Source organism: Euprymna scolopes, chromosome 12 (assembly GCF_053919585.1).
Source record: "Euprymna scolopes isolate OS-2025 chromosome 12, ASM5391958v1, whole genome shotgun sequence".
Lineage (NCBI taxonomy): Eukaryota > Metazoa > Mollusca > Cephalopoda > Sepiida > Sepiolidae > Euprymna > Euprymna scolopes.
In genome coordinates, this window is record NC_136493.1 from 331,901 (window position 1) to 346,961 (window position 15,061).

The 15,061-nt window shown below is 37.7% G+C and overlaps 1 protein-coding gene across 4 annotated transcripts in view; it reads left to right on the plus strand.

The window, feature by feature from the left end:
- Window positions 1-15,061, plus strand: part of LOC145291136 (uncharacterized) — a 91,545-nt gene that overhangs the window by 60,471 nt on the left and 16,013 nt on the right. The window contains exon 1 of one of the 4 annotated variants that reach the window (XM_080136656.1): window positions 9,413-9,651. The exons of the other annotated variants lie outside the window; for them this stretch is intronic. The gene's annotated coding sequence lies outside the window, so the exon portion shown is untranslated. Of the gene's footprint in view, window positions 1-9,412; window positions 9,652-15,061 lie in introns of those variants that run through there. 4 annotated transcript variants of the gene reach the window in all.

Below are 15,061 nucleotides of genomic sequence, written 5' to 3' on the forward strand. Positions count from 1 at the left end.
TTACACCGGTCACCTCCAAGGGGCGTTACTCCAAACGGTGTAACACCTGTTGCTGTTCATGCAACAAATGCAAGATAAGTTACTTTTCTGCCAAACTGGATATATTTTTGGCGTTTTTATTCAATGTAACATGTTTATTCAGCTCGAAAAACCTACAGTGTTTACCGATGTATTGGAAAATTCAAAATGGCGCCGACTCTCTCTTTAATACGGTAAATTTGGGAAAAGGTGTTATAAATAATAAACTAGACAAAATACTATTAAAAAAACACCAAATATATGTCAACCTATGTCACGGTAACATATATTGAGTCAGTTTCCAACAGTATTTTGTCTAGTTTTTATTTATAACACCTTTTCCCAAACTTACCGTGTTAAAGAGAGAGTCTACCGCCATTTTGAATTTTCCAATACATCGGGAAACACTGTATATTTTTCGAGCTGAATAAACATGTTACATTGAATAAAAACACAAAAAATATATCCATCCAGGATCCAACAAAAAATCTAACTCTGAGGCAAAAGATTCCCTTTGCATTAATTTTATCAAATAAATTTTTGCCAGAAGGTGATTGTCCTCACCTCTCTTCAACGTTTTGTTAGCAAACTTGAAAACCAAAGTTATTACATTAACTAATCTGTTGAAGTTGGACAATCTTTCTACAGAGACCATAGGGGGACTTTTGTTTCTATGTCTCATAAGCAAATTCATTGCAGGATGAACGCATTCTTTTTGTTCTTCGGAGAGGCAACCTAACTCGACCCTGTTCCACCGAATTTCTTCCTGCTTTATCCACGCAGGGCCTTCATACCAATAGGAAAGGTTTTCCTTAATTTTTTAAAGGTTAGTCCTCTTGTCTTAGTCAGCTGGTTTTCCTTAGTTGGCACGTATTGTAAACTCAACTCCAACTTCATCTCCCACCTGATTGTTGTCGACATTTGCATTATATCTTGCAGCCTGTTGCGCGCAAAGATATTTTCTGTGGTTATCGATTTGGCTACTATCCAAGCCAATACCACTTGAGCGTCCGTTAGAACATATACTTTTTCTATCAGGGACTTCTTTAAGGCTTCCTTTATAAAGGGAAAACATTTCAATGCCAGGAATACTGACAAAAGCTCCAAAGTGGGGAACGATTTACCTTCTAAGGGTGCTACTTTGGCTTTAGCAAACACCAGTGCTGATTGTTCATCCTATACGGCATATGCTGAAAAGGCGTATGCATTTTTGGAGGCATCACAAAATAGGAACAATTTTAGTGCTTTGTTATATATTGGTTATCATTGAAGGCACCATTTACGTTTCGGTGTATAACATAAAAAGGATTCCGTGTGCGTATGATTGTCTCTAATATAAATGGTTGTGTGTTTGATTATCATAAAGGGAATCGTGTGTGTGACATGTATTTTCAGAACCTACCTCTGCTTCTTCGATGTTGGACCATCTGGAAATTTCTCATCCTGGAGGGAGACTTGATACCTGTTTGACGATAATTTATCACTCCAAGACGATGAATGGGTTTTATAGTTTTTATTTCACTTTCCCCAGAGGTCCTGCAGAAGTGGAAGTGAAATCGGCTTGTGTGGGTTCTTCTTCTACACACGTCAGCGTTCGTCTCCCCCCTCCCCAGTTAAGAGGGGGAGACAACGGAAAAACCGTCCGTCTTCTTCAAAGCCCAAATCAAATCTCACCGATCTCCAACCTGACCACGTCACATATACGTAATCTGGTCAGCTGACCTTCGGTTCTGGTAAACGTGTCTACCTCCACGTTTACTCACCTCTCTCTCTCTCTCTCTCTCTCTCCTTCTCTCTCTCTCTTTCTCTCTCTGTAACATCTCTCTCTCTGTAACATTCCTTCCCCCCTTTTTATCAAAATGTATGGCGAAGGCATACATTTTCTACTTCCCACATTTACTAAGAATGGGATATATATGCTCACCCCACTGGCAAAGAAAACTGTCATACCTTTATTCAATATACTAAGTAAAATAATATCAACAAATAATACCATGTGGCGCTAATCCTTGCGCCCTCGGAGGTCAACAACTCCCTGTGACCCCATGGTCTCTTCATAATTTAAATCAGAATTTCAGGAGCATCCTTTACTCCTGTCGACACTACGCGTGATCGATAAATTCTCGGCAATCAACCGAATAATAAAATCGAGGTCCATCTGCCTCTTCAAAACGGACTATCATCGTCCTTGGCTTTACAGATCAGCCTTTCTTCCCATAGGTAGCACACACAAAAAAATTTTCCATCCCAAGCTCTATCCTATTCATCATAAGCCTACACTTATTACTAGTATTTTGTGGGAAACAAAAAACCTCTTAACATTCCTTATGGTGGGTAGCCTTCTATTTTCCTCAGTACTAGCATACATATTTCATTCATCTTCTCTTGAGCGATTCGTCACATAATGGCCACGTCAGCCATTGCACCCCCTCTGCCCCTTAAACCATGTCAGAGGGCATTTCATTTGCTCCCTGAAGTTGATTACAACTAGATCCGCTCACGCTGGACAGAATACATTCCGTTTACTGCTATGTAAGAAAAAACTTTCTTTTTTTTCCAAAGTCGGTAAGCGCAACCTGCCTTGAAGACACATAGCTTCACGGAAAACATCGGATTTCCACACATAAAGTACTCAAAGTTGCTCCATGTTGATTCTACTCGAAATCAATAGAAATCACGATAAAAAAAAATAAAATTCGAATCATTTCTCGAGAATAATGAAATTAATAACTACCCATGTAATTCAACACCTCTCCAAAATTCTAACATGCTTGCCACAGAAATTAAATTCCATTCACGCCCCACTTTTTTCTTTCATTTCTTCATATAGTTTATTTAACCCTATATTTATCCTTTTTTTTCTACCTTACTTATGCGGGCAAAACGTCACTCATGTCGAATAGAAAATTTATTCTACATTTCGAAAATTAAAATTAATACCGACTGAACCTCTGACTCTTCCGAAACTTTTTTATTATTATTATTTATTACACTGTTTAAATCTTATTACTATTATGATTATTAATTAATTACAACACGTTCTTTCTTTTATTAATCATTCTTTCAATAGACCCCACAAGCAAAGATTCCACCTCCCCATTCTGCGAAAAAAATACATGCCAAAGAACAAGAAAATTCTGCCAATACCGTTTGACAACACATCAATTACATAAAAATAATAAATTAAAAAAATACAAAAATATCCTATAAGCGATCACAAAGTCACTTTTTTCTTTCATTTCTTCATATTGTTTTTTCTATGTCTCCCGTCTTAAATAATTTATTCGGCCGGACCCTTTTTTTAACGGCCCATATGGCATCATTCAGGGATGTGGGTAAAGTAACCTCATGTTCGTTAACAGCTCTCATTCAGCCATTCCATGCCAATATCTCAAAAAAAAAAAATTTGCCGACATCTCATTCGTCAGATTTTTTTACTTAAGTTCTTACGTAACAGCGGCATATATTCTATCTTTTTTTTTTTTTAATTCTTTCTCCTCCTTCAGATTCACTACATAGTGGCCACGTCATCACTACACGTCCGCTCTTGCGTTGGAAGTTCTGTTACTCCCAAGATTGGGCATTTTCAATCAGCTGAAGCTCGCAGGCGGCCCTATCTGCAAGCTTATCTATGTGGGTGCATTCTATCGCGCACCCTCGTTGCAGCTACAACAAGCCTTTTAAGCCCATAGGCATGCAGCCTCCAGTCTTTATTGTATGCGAAGAATTTGATCTTTCAACCGTCACACCGGTCAGCTTAATCAAGCTACATACAGACGGCGAAAATAGCATTTTTCATAATCGAAAACCTATTTAAAAAATCCCCCTTGCAGGGTCCTGTGAACCTCTTCCAAAAAAAAAAAAAAGTTAACCGCCTACGTAAATTTAAACCTGTCCCCTTTTGTAAATTCTAATTTGACTAGACCGACCATTTTATCTTAATCTAATCTTCTGATTTTTTTTTTTCATTACTATTTTGCAGACCACTGGAAAACAACAATTATACATTATATAATACAATATAAAATCATCAATACACATTTTTCTAACAATGAACATTAACTTCTAATTACATAAAACAACCTTCTTCAGTCCTTAAAAAAAATGTTCAAAAATGTCGTTAAAACTGGAAAAGCAATATTCACGATTTAGAGAACAGTCTCGCCTGAAAAAAAGAGCATCAATTCTTTTTTTCTTTTCTTTCTTTTCTTTTTTTTAACCCAGTTAAAGACAAGCGATGGCCATTTTCTCTTTTTTTGCAACGGTGTAAATATTTCAAGTTATGATTGACACATTTCCAAACAATTTCATTTGTGCGTGTTCCCATTACATTTTCTTACTGTCTCATCGGTCCTTTGCTTTAGACAGAATAAGGCAATTCTTTGTTTTTCCCTTCTAATTTTTACATTAAGTGATATTTTTCTTCGTTCATAACGAGCTAATTCCTAATACGATAAACATTTTTTTAAAACTATTTTCTATATATAAAGTTTTACATCTGTGTGTCTGTATGTCTTCCTTTCCTTTCTTCGTGAAAAGGTTGTACGTGTGTATTGCTTTTCTTTTTTTTCTTTTTTTTTCTTAATTATTTTTCTAATTCGCCTAGTGTTTTAATGGACCCTACGTTGTGTGTGTTGATTTGTATTTTTTTTCCACTGTTCTTTCTTTTTCTTTTTTTCCATACATTTTATTGTTTTTCTTGTCCTCTTTTTTTTCTTTTTTTCCCCGTGGCAACCGAAGTCCTTTTTTTTTCTTCTTTTTTTCCTTTTAAACCCACCCTTGCTAGGTGGTCTGGTCAATTACGGCACCAAATTACAGACATGCATATATATTGGTTATCATTGAAGGCACCATTTACGTTTTGGTGTATAACATAAAAAGGATTCTGTGTGCGTATGATTGTCTCTAATATAAATGGTTGTGTGTTTGATTATCATAAAGGGAATCGTGTGTGTGACATGTATTTTCAGAACCTACCTCTGCTTCTTCGATGTTGGACCATCTGGAAATTTCTCATCCTGGAGGGAGACTTGATACCTGTTTGACGATAATTTATCACTCCAAGACGATGAATGGGTTTTATAGTTTTTATTTCACTTTCCCCAGAGGTCCTGCAGAAGTGGAAGTGAAATCGGCTTGTGTGGGTTCTTCTTCTACACACGTCAGCGTTCGTCTCCCCCCTCCCCAGTTAAGAGGGGGAGACAACGGAAAAACCGTCCGTCTTCTTCAAAGCCCAAATCAAATCTCACCGATCTCCAACCTGACCACGTCACATCTACGTAATCTGGTCAGCTGACCTTCGGTTCTGGTAAACGTGTCTACCTCCACGTTTACTCACCTCTCTCTCTCTCTCTCCCTCTCTCTCTCTCTCTCTCTCTCTCTCTCTCTCTCTCTCTGTAACAGCTTATTTTCGTCTTGGACCCTCCTTGGAAATGATATAGAGCCCAATTCTGTTAAGTCTTTCGCCAGAGCTTTCCATGTTTTTTTGTTTTTTTTTACTCCTCTGGAACTTCATCATCCCAATCCAACTTTTGCCTCCAATGTTCTCCTATCAGCATTCTGCTCCTCACTGTTACTGGAAGACAAAGAGACAAGGGGTCAAACACTTTGGAAGCTTCTGACAGCATTTTCGATTTTGTTAATGCGGTTACATCGCATTGATGTGTACAGACCTTCATAGTATCATGTTGGGGGCTGTACAAATACCCTAAAACTTTCTCTACACCAGAATCAAACCTTGACAGAGTTCCATCTGCCGTCATCTTTTTTCGCAACACTGCACTGTTGGAGTTACAGGATTGTATCTCAAAGTTACCCTCGTGCAGTCGCTCCTTCACCGTTGTGTATAACGTAGATAGAGTATTTACGTCATTTCCTGTTTTCACCATATTGTCCACATAAAAGTTCGACCTGAGTACCTGGGAACATTGATCTGATGGAAACTTTTTTGCATGATATTTCAAAACATAATTTAATATAAAGGGACTTGCATTGAAACCGAATAAGATGGTAGAGTATCTGTAACAATGCAAGTTGTTACCTTTCTTTAAAAAGAAACAGAAACGATTGCGGTCCTTTTTCAGGTCTAGAAGAATCATAAGGAATGCTTTCCTTATGTCAGCCAATAACACATATTTGTTGGCCCTAAAGCGAATCAACAGTTCCAACATGTCTCCCATTAAGTTGACTCCTGGATAGGCTGCCTCATTCAGAGATATAGAATTTGCCCCCTTGTAGCAACAATTGAATACAGGTCAAACCTTCGTGGTCGTCTGATCAGCCAGTTTGAGTACCGATTTGTGCGGAATCCATATATAATTTTAAATTCTTCTGGGGTCACTGTTATTTCCTCTATAATTCCTTCGTCTTCTTGTTGTTTAAAGACGTCTAAGTATTGATCATAGAGATCTTTCTTCTCCAGGTCTTTAAGTACTCTTTCTAGTATTCTAAGAGCGGCATTGTGTTTAGAAGGCACAGACTTCACTTTGTCTTCATACCATGGCAGCTGTACATGGTATCGGCCATCTCTGTAGGATATAGAGTTCCTAAACTTCTGTACCATCTCCTCATCCACGGTGGAGAATTCCTCTGTGACAGGTAACTCTAGTGACTCCATGCTAAACATACTTTCCAGCCCTCTCTGGACGTTTCCTTCTTCAAACCAAGCTTTTAACGGGTCTAGGTATTTCTCCACTGGGTTCAGCACAAAATTAATTTTATACTCTGAAAGTGGAGGTGTTTTTTCCAACAAAGAGGAATAATTAATTTTTGCCTCTCTCTCTCTACTTTGTACCTTGGTTTTAGTTGATTCTCATACATGAAGCAACGGCAATTGCCAAAGGGTACAACTCCTTTCGGAGTGGAAAAAGCAGCTCCATACATACAGAGGCCGATTTCAAACGGTTCTATGAATTGAATTGCGGCAATTCCCAATAACCCCTCAATTTTAATACAATTGTCTCTGGGATTATACTTAGTTGCCAATCGATGACATTTCAAGTTTTTAACTATCTGCAGAAGCTCCCGTAATTCATGTGAAAGATTCAATTCACAGGAAAGAACTTGAAGAGTGTGAACTTTCTCAGGGATAAGTCTTAATTCCACAGAGGCCTCCTTAAAAGGTCTTGTTTCTGAGCCCCAAAAGGTTTTCACATCTAACGTACTTTCTTTAGCTGTAGAAAGGCAATTCAGTTTTTCCAGCACAGAGGTATCCAAGTGGATCCTTTGGCTTCCGGTGTCCAGGAGACAATTTATTTCCAACTGACTATTTCCCTTTCCTACCACTATGCTAATTACTGGCGACATGAAACCGTAGCTGTAATCATTCGTATGTAAACAGGTGTCCACACGCACCTTGCCTCTCTTGTCTGGGCACATTGCTGTCACGTGGCCCTTAACAGTGCAGCTGCTACAGCTACTATTTCTAGCTGTTCTCAAAGGGCACATTGCTCCCCTATGTGTCTTTTATAGGCATCTAAAACACATCCAAAGTTCCTTGCACCTTGTAATTCGGGCTTCATGTGAGATGTAGTAGGGACAACTTTCCGAAAGATGCTCATGCTTCTTGCAAAACTCACATTTTTGTGGTTTTGATTCCACTTTAGTATTGAAAACCTTCAGGGAGGAATGGAATTCATTTTCCTTTTCTTTCCTAAGTTTTGGTGAGGGTCTCGGCTTAGCCATAGGGTGCTGTTCAGGTTTCTTAATCAAAAACCGCTTAATAATTTCTGGTGTCTTTAACAGGATTGCTAACAAGGTTGGGTATGTTTTTCCAGCAATCCTGATCAGTTCACATTTTATGTTGGGTGGTAATTTTGCAAACAATACCTGAGAAATTATTATTGTACTTGCCGACATGTCATCATATAAATCACAGCTGTATGATGCTCTAAGTTCCCATACATCCGCCTGCGTTTTTATCATGAAGTCCTTCAACCCCACCAAATCTTCAGGATTCTCCAAGCGAAAATCTAATATACGTTGGATTATTTCACCGCATATTTCTTCCTCATCCAAGTATTATCCCTTCAACAATTTTAGAGCCACTGGATAACTGTCTTCAGAAACTGAAAGGTGGTCAATAAGTTGAAGGGCTCTACCCTCCAGAGAACACCTAAAAAATACAGCTTTCCTGTTGCCGATAGTATTGACATTGCACAATTCTCAAACTTGGTGAGAAAGTCCTTAAAACTTCTATTTCTTTCAAAATCCCTTTCACTGAAATGTGGCCCTTTCAGTTTGATTTTAAAAGGTTCTACTGAAAAGGAAGAATGTGCGGTTGGGTTGAAGGACTTGGTTGGGTCTGGGATACTAGTGGCTTCCTGACTATGAGGGTTGAAGGTTGGTTCAACGTTGGGGGACCTCCTATCTTTTATAGGGACCTCTGTAGTATTTTCTTCACTGACTGCCCGTACAACAACCAGTCGGTGTCGCACCTCTCTCTTAAATTTAAAAGAAGCCTGAAATAGTTTGGCAAGCGATTCAGCTTCCTCTTCGGCAGCAAGTTGTTACTCCATACTCCAAGACACACCCTCTAGCTCCTCTAGCTATCCTTCTATATCCTTTCAAAGGATAAAAACACATTCAAGGACAGAGGTTCTTCTTACATCCCCAACCACAGTCATCCTTATTTTTCTTTGAAGAAGGTCCAGCCTTCTCTCTAGTTCCCTTCAAGTAACAGGGTCGTTCATTTTTTTATTTTTTTTTTTTTATTTTTGCAATTCGTTGTAAAGTGTCGGATTTTAACCGACTAAAAGGGGGAGGGGGCGTTTCTGCAACTCAACTGGTTAAACCAGAACTCGACGTAGAAGGAAAAAACAATGAAACCCTTACCTTACGTGGTGCTTTCCCGACTTTTCTTTATCAACAGGAGTTGCAACGAATTGTCTCGTTGCTTACAACGACAGATCGTCTTTGTAACAGTAACTATGAAACGGGTTGTTGGACTAAAACAAAAAGACCAACCAACAATATCACCGATAGGGGGTGTTTTTATACCCACTAGTCGATTCTATGCAAATGTCAAGTCCGATCCACGTGAGTGGACAAAAAAAACAAACAAACAAACACTATTATTAAAGCAGTCGACCAAACACTTTCAAACCTTTTTCTTGAACGACTGCCATACAGAATTCCATTGCTTTGCTTCTGCTTCAGTGCTTCACCCCTCCCCTCCCTCCACATCGAGTCCCGGTAAGTAAAAATTATCACAATCTTTTAAAATACATTTCAAAGTAAGTATATGTTTTGATAAGTGCAATCATTCTGAAAAACCGCCAAGTTCACTTGTCTATTTTAAAAAATTAGATAAACATTAAAGTTAAACAAAAGGTACTTCTCCAGTGCATTCACCGTAAATCAGAACGGTCAGCAGAAATCAGAAGTAAAAAAAAAGAAAAAAAGAACACGCACAACTAGGGGATACCCTTTTATCTCTAATATTCATGAAATTAAATTACCCTGTTTCGAAATTGAAATGATTGATTAAAATTTTCTAGTCTTAATTTTCTGCGAACCTACTTTCTAGTCGCCATCTTGAATTTGAATTTTACACAATCTAGTCACGTTTTAATTAACACAACTACTAATAATTAGTTTTTATTATTTTTTTAAAAGAAGATTGCCAAACAAAACGTAAGTACTACTTAATTTGTTTTGCCGTTCTTTTAATTTTTAAACTGAGGCGCGTCCGAACCATTGTAATTGCCTTTAATTTAAATTTGGATCTTCAAAATAAGCCAACGTTTCTGGTTGATATGTAAACAAAGAATGCTCTAACCGCATCTTCTCCGTTTGCTTCTTAGAACATCACAGAAAAATAAATGAAATAAAGATACTCAAATAAATTTTTCACCATTTATGAAATTTGGGTAGTGGGTTCAAATTAGTACAAATCACCTGTAGAATTTCAAAATTAAGTCATCAATTCGGAGTTGAAAGGAAGAGTTCGAAGCACACGAAAAGCACAAAGCAGTGCTGCTGAACATGTTCAAGCATAAAATTACCTGCTTTTTTTTTGTTTTTTGTTTTTGTTTTTTGTTAATGTTGTTGTCATCTTGCAAAACTTTTATTTCCATAAAATTGTTTTTTTGTTTTGTATTTTAGGTGTATGTTTTAAAATGGTTCTCTTTTTGAGGAAAGGTGATTTTGGTTCAAAAGTGTTAAAAAAAAAAAATCCCGTTGAGGGGGGGGGGTAAGTCGAGCGGAGGATCACGCTGGATTGCAAAGGAGTCGCCCTTGCGGCCCTTTCCTCAGGGTCAGGTAATAGAAGAGCAGGTTGGTAGAGGTATATAGGTAGGAGTAGACGGTAGAAAGTAATTAAGTACCGAACTGCCAGCAGGAGGAGCGACTTGTAACACTTGTTAGCCACACCGAGCCAGAGTGGTTTGAGGCCACCTTTATAACAAAGGGAAAGCTCCTCTCACCACTCCTCACAATCTATAAATACTCAGCAACATGGCCGCCCGCGTAGGATTAGTTGAATGCTTCCCCAGACACGTGAGTACTCATCATCTACACAAAAGATATACAATTAGCGGCGGATAAAATGGAGATTGGTTGCAAAGTTTGTCTTGATGGAAAACAATTTCATAAAATTAAAAATAAATTCAATTTATGAAACTAATTGAATTTTTTCTAAATAAAATAAGAAATAAAAAAATTTTGAGGAAAATATAAGGACAAATTTGACAACTATTAGAGCAAACTAATAAATGATATTAAAACTGAAAAATATAATACAAATTTATAGTTGATGTAAAAAATATATCAGAAAACAAAAGCAGCTTTAGTTTAGGTTTTTGTAATCAGATTAAGTTTCCATAGTTTTAAAAGGCTTTCAATCCAAGATGGCTTCAGTGAATTACATTTATCGACTCGTCATAAAAAATTTAATTATTTGAAATTCATGGATTAATATTCTAATATTTTTGCATCTTCTTATAGCAAATCATCCTAAATTTTATTCAGGCACAAAAAATAGTTTTAATTGACTCTAAAATATTTTGAAAAAATATTACAATTTTTATTTATTTTTTTTTTTTCGCAAAATTGGTACTTTATTGTTTTTTTTTGGAAAAATTTAAACTTCTATTAGAAATATTGAAAAAGTATTACATTATTCTGCTTTCAATATAATAAAATTCAGAGGTTTTCTGGAAAAACTAAAATTTGTTCAAAAATACTGGATTTTAATAGACTTTAATTAGTTTAAAAAACATCAACTTTATTTTTCACAGTGATTTGACTATGTCTATATAAAATTGAAATGTTATTGGTCAATTTTTTCGCTTTTCTTTCTTATAATCCAACAGTCGAAAATTTCAGTTTTCATTCAAAAAAACAATGAGAACTACTTATAATGTCAATTTCGACTGAAATCAATAGTGTCTACTTACTTGTCATGTCGCAATTAGTTAAATATTACTGGAATATTACATAAAACTGAAGTTCAAAATAGACTTCGTAGCCTAATAGGGGATGCCTTTTTCTCTTCCCTGCAGCCTTTTTTTTTTTTTTTTACAAGGTGGTCACCACTTATCAAGGTCCGGAAGCCATTCAGGGATAAGTGTTATTGTAAGTACATTACGTTAGTGTGGATATTCAAAGTGTCTACTTAAGGGGGCGGTTCATCAGGAATCTGTTTACGTTGGACTTGAAGAGATCCAAGTTGTAGTCAGGATGGAAGCAAGCAGATGGAACAGAGTTCCACAGGCGTGCAGTTCTAAGAAAGAAGCTTTGTTCATGGAATCTACGTTTTGATTTAGGCACAGATAAAGAGTGGGGAAAGTTTTTGACAGTGGATTCAGCTAGATGGGTGTTTTTTGTAAAAGATTGGCGAGGGGGGACCAGAGATTGGAGTTCAGACGAGCACCTGCCATGGAAATAACGATAAAACAAAGATAGGCTTGCAACATCTCTTCTGTGGGAGAGAGGTTGCAGGGAAGAGAAAAGGGCATCCCCACTAAGCCACGAAGTCTATTTTGTACTCTGTCAAGGCAGGATAGGCTGTTTTTAGAAGCTCCTGCCCAGATATGGCAGCAGTATTCCATCCTTGGACGTACTTGGCTTTTATATAGATAGAGAATTGCATCAGTAGTGAGATATCTTCTGGAGCGATAGAAGGATCCCACCATCTTTCCAGCGACCTTGGCAACAGACTTGATGTATCTGTTCCATTTCAGATCAGGAGTGAAGGTCAAGCCCAGAAGCTTGTCAAAACATGGGGCTTCTCCCAGACGAGAGCCATCCATTTCAATTGATGCCAGATAGGGATCAGAGCGTTGATGATGTAAAGAAAGGTGTTTGGTTTTAGATGCATTAAAGGTAACCAGCCACGGAAAATATGTTGCGAGCCTGTCTCTACTGTATCGTTATTTTCATAGCAAGTGCTCGTATGAGCTACAATCCATAGTCCACCTTTTCCAAACTTTCACGAAAAACACTAGTCTACCTTAAACCACTATCAATAATTTCCCCTACTTTTATTTGTTCCTAAACCTAAACGTCAATTCCATGAACAAAGTTTCTTTCTTAGGACTGCATGCCTATGGGACTGTCTTCTGTTTGCCTGCTTTCCAGCTGACTGCAAAATGTTTTTTAAGTTCAACATGAACAAGTTCTTGATTAGCCGTCCCCTTAAGTAATTCAATTTACCCTTAAGTAATCCAAATTTCCACTACTAATGATTATTATGATGTTGTCCCATTGACTAGTGTACACTTAAAAACTCTTATCCTCGAGTGGACCCCGGACTTTGGTAAGTGGTGACTCCTTTAAAAAAAAAAGTATTGCCATGATTCAATGAGAAAACAATTTCACTGATTTTTTTGTTTTTTCTTTTACATGGGGGTCACTACTTATCAAGGCCCAGAGACCACTTGAGGATAAGGGTTAATGGGTATACATTAGTCATTGTGATTTTAGCGTAATAAATATTAGTGGAAATTTTGTAACTTGGATTACTTAGGGGGATGGTTCAATAAGAACTTCTTCACATTGGACTTAAAGACAATCAGATTGTAGTCAGCTGGAAAGCAGGCAAACGGAATAGAGTTCCACAGGTGAGCAGTTCTAAGAAAGAAGCCCTGTTCATTTTTTTTTTTTTTACACAGTAATCACCACTTATCAAGGCCCGGAAGCCACTCAGGGATAAGGGTTATTGCAAGTATATTACGTTAGTGTGGAGATTTGATGAAGTGTTTACTTAAGGGGGCGGTTCATTAGGAATTTGTTAACATTGGACTTGAAGACATCCAAGTTGTAGTCCGGTGGGAAGCAGGCAGACGGAACAGAGTTCCACAGCTGTGCAGTTCTAAAAAAGAAGCTTTGTTCATGGAATCCGCATTTTGATTTAGGCACAGATATAGAGTGTGGGGAAATTTTTCACAGTGGATTCAGCTAGACGGGTGTTTTTCATGAAAGATTGGTGAGGGGGGACCAGAGATTGGAGTTCAGACGAGCACCTGCCATGGAAATAACAATAAAACAAGGATAGGCTCGCAACGTCTCTTCTGTGGGATCTACATCTAGGTGTAGGCACAGATAAAGAGTATGGAAAATTGTTGATAGTGGTTCTGGCTAGATGAGTGTTTTTGATGAAAGTCTGGCAAGCGGGGGCATAGATTGAAGTTCAGATGCCATGAAAATAATGATAAAGCAGGGCTAGGCTCGCTACGTCTCTTCTGTGGGAGAGGGGTTGCAGAGAAGAGAAAAAGGCATCCCCCGTTAAGCTACGAAGTCTATTTTGAACTCTGTGAAGACAGGATAAGCTGCTTCTAGCTCCTCCTGCCCAGATGTGGCAACAGTACTCCATCGTTGGCCAAACCTGGCTTTTATATAGGTAGAGAATTGCATCAGAAGTGAGATATCTGCTGGAGTGGGAGAAGGATTCCACCATTTTTCCAGTGACTTTGGCAATGGATTTTATATATGTGTTCCATTTCAGATTGGGAGTAAAGGTCAAGCCCAGAACTTGTCAAAACATAAAGCCTCCCCAAGACGAGAGCCATTCATGTCGATTGATGGTAGCTGGGCAACAGAGCATTGATGATGTAAAGATAAAAGCTTGGTTTTAGATGCATTAAAAGTAACCAGCCACTTTTTCTCCATTGTACTACGTGCATAAGATCAGAGGAGAGAGAGTCAGAGAGAACTTGGTCGTTTACAGTCTTCGAAGTGCTACCACAGATGGTAGTGTTGTCAGCATAAATGTCTATGAATGATCTAAGGATGTGGTTTGAAAGATCATTGATGTAGATCAGGAAGAGAGTTGGACAAGGATGGCCCCCTGAGGAACTCCAGCATTAATACTGAGCACCTCTGATTTCTGGCTGTCAACCACTACTCTTAAGATCCTATCAGAGAGAAATGATTTAATAGTTGAGAAGACATTTCCAACTATACCATGATTGGAGATCTTGTGAAGTAGACCTTTATGCCATACCTTATCAAAGGCCTTTCATATGTCAAGAGCAATCGCCCTAGAGAGGAAGCTTCTGTCGAGGGATTCACCAATCCTATGAGATATAACTGTAAGCACGTCTGTTGTAGATCTAGCAGAACGGAAACCATATTGCATGTCACTAAGAAGGTTATTTTTACTGAGATGGTTGACTACTTCCTTATTTAGCACAGATTCCAGCAGCTTATTTATGATGTATAGGAGATTTATTGGTCTGTACTGAAAGGGAGATGAGCGATCACCTGAGTTCTTAAATACAGGGCAAACTGATGAGATTTTCCAAGGTGTTGGGAAGCATTTCTCCTTAAGACAACGCTGCTTGTAACATGTGATGTAAAAAGGGAAATAACTAATTTCTCACAAATTGGATTAAGTTTTTGAAAATTAATTACAATCCACGCCTTGCTGTTTATTATCTAAGGAAAATTAAAAAAATATCTTCAAAAAGTATTTTCGTTAATGATTATTTTCTACCTTATCGTTTTGCACAAATTTTGGATATTGTCATTACTGCGATATGAAAATAAGTATCTACTATTGAGTTTTCTTGCAATTCAATATTAAAACTTGAATTTCATTTTT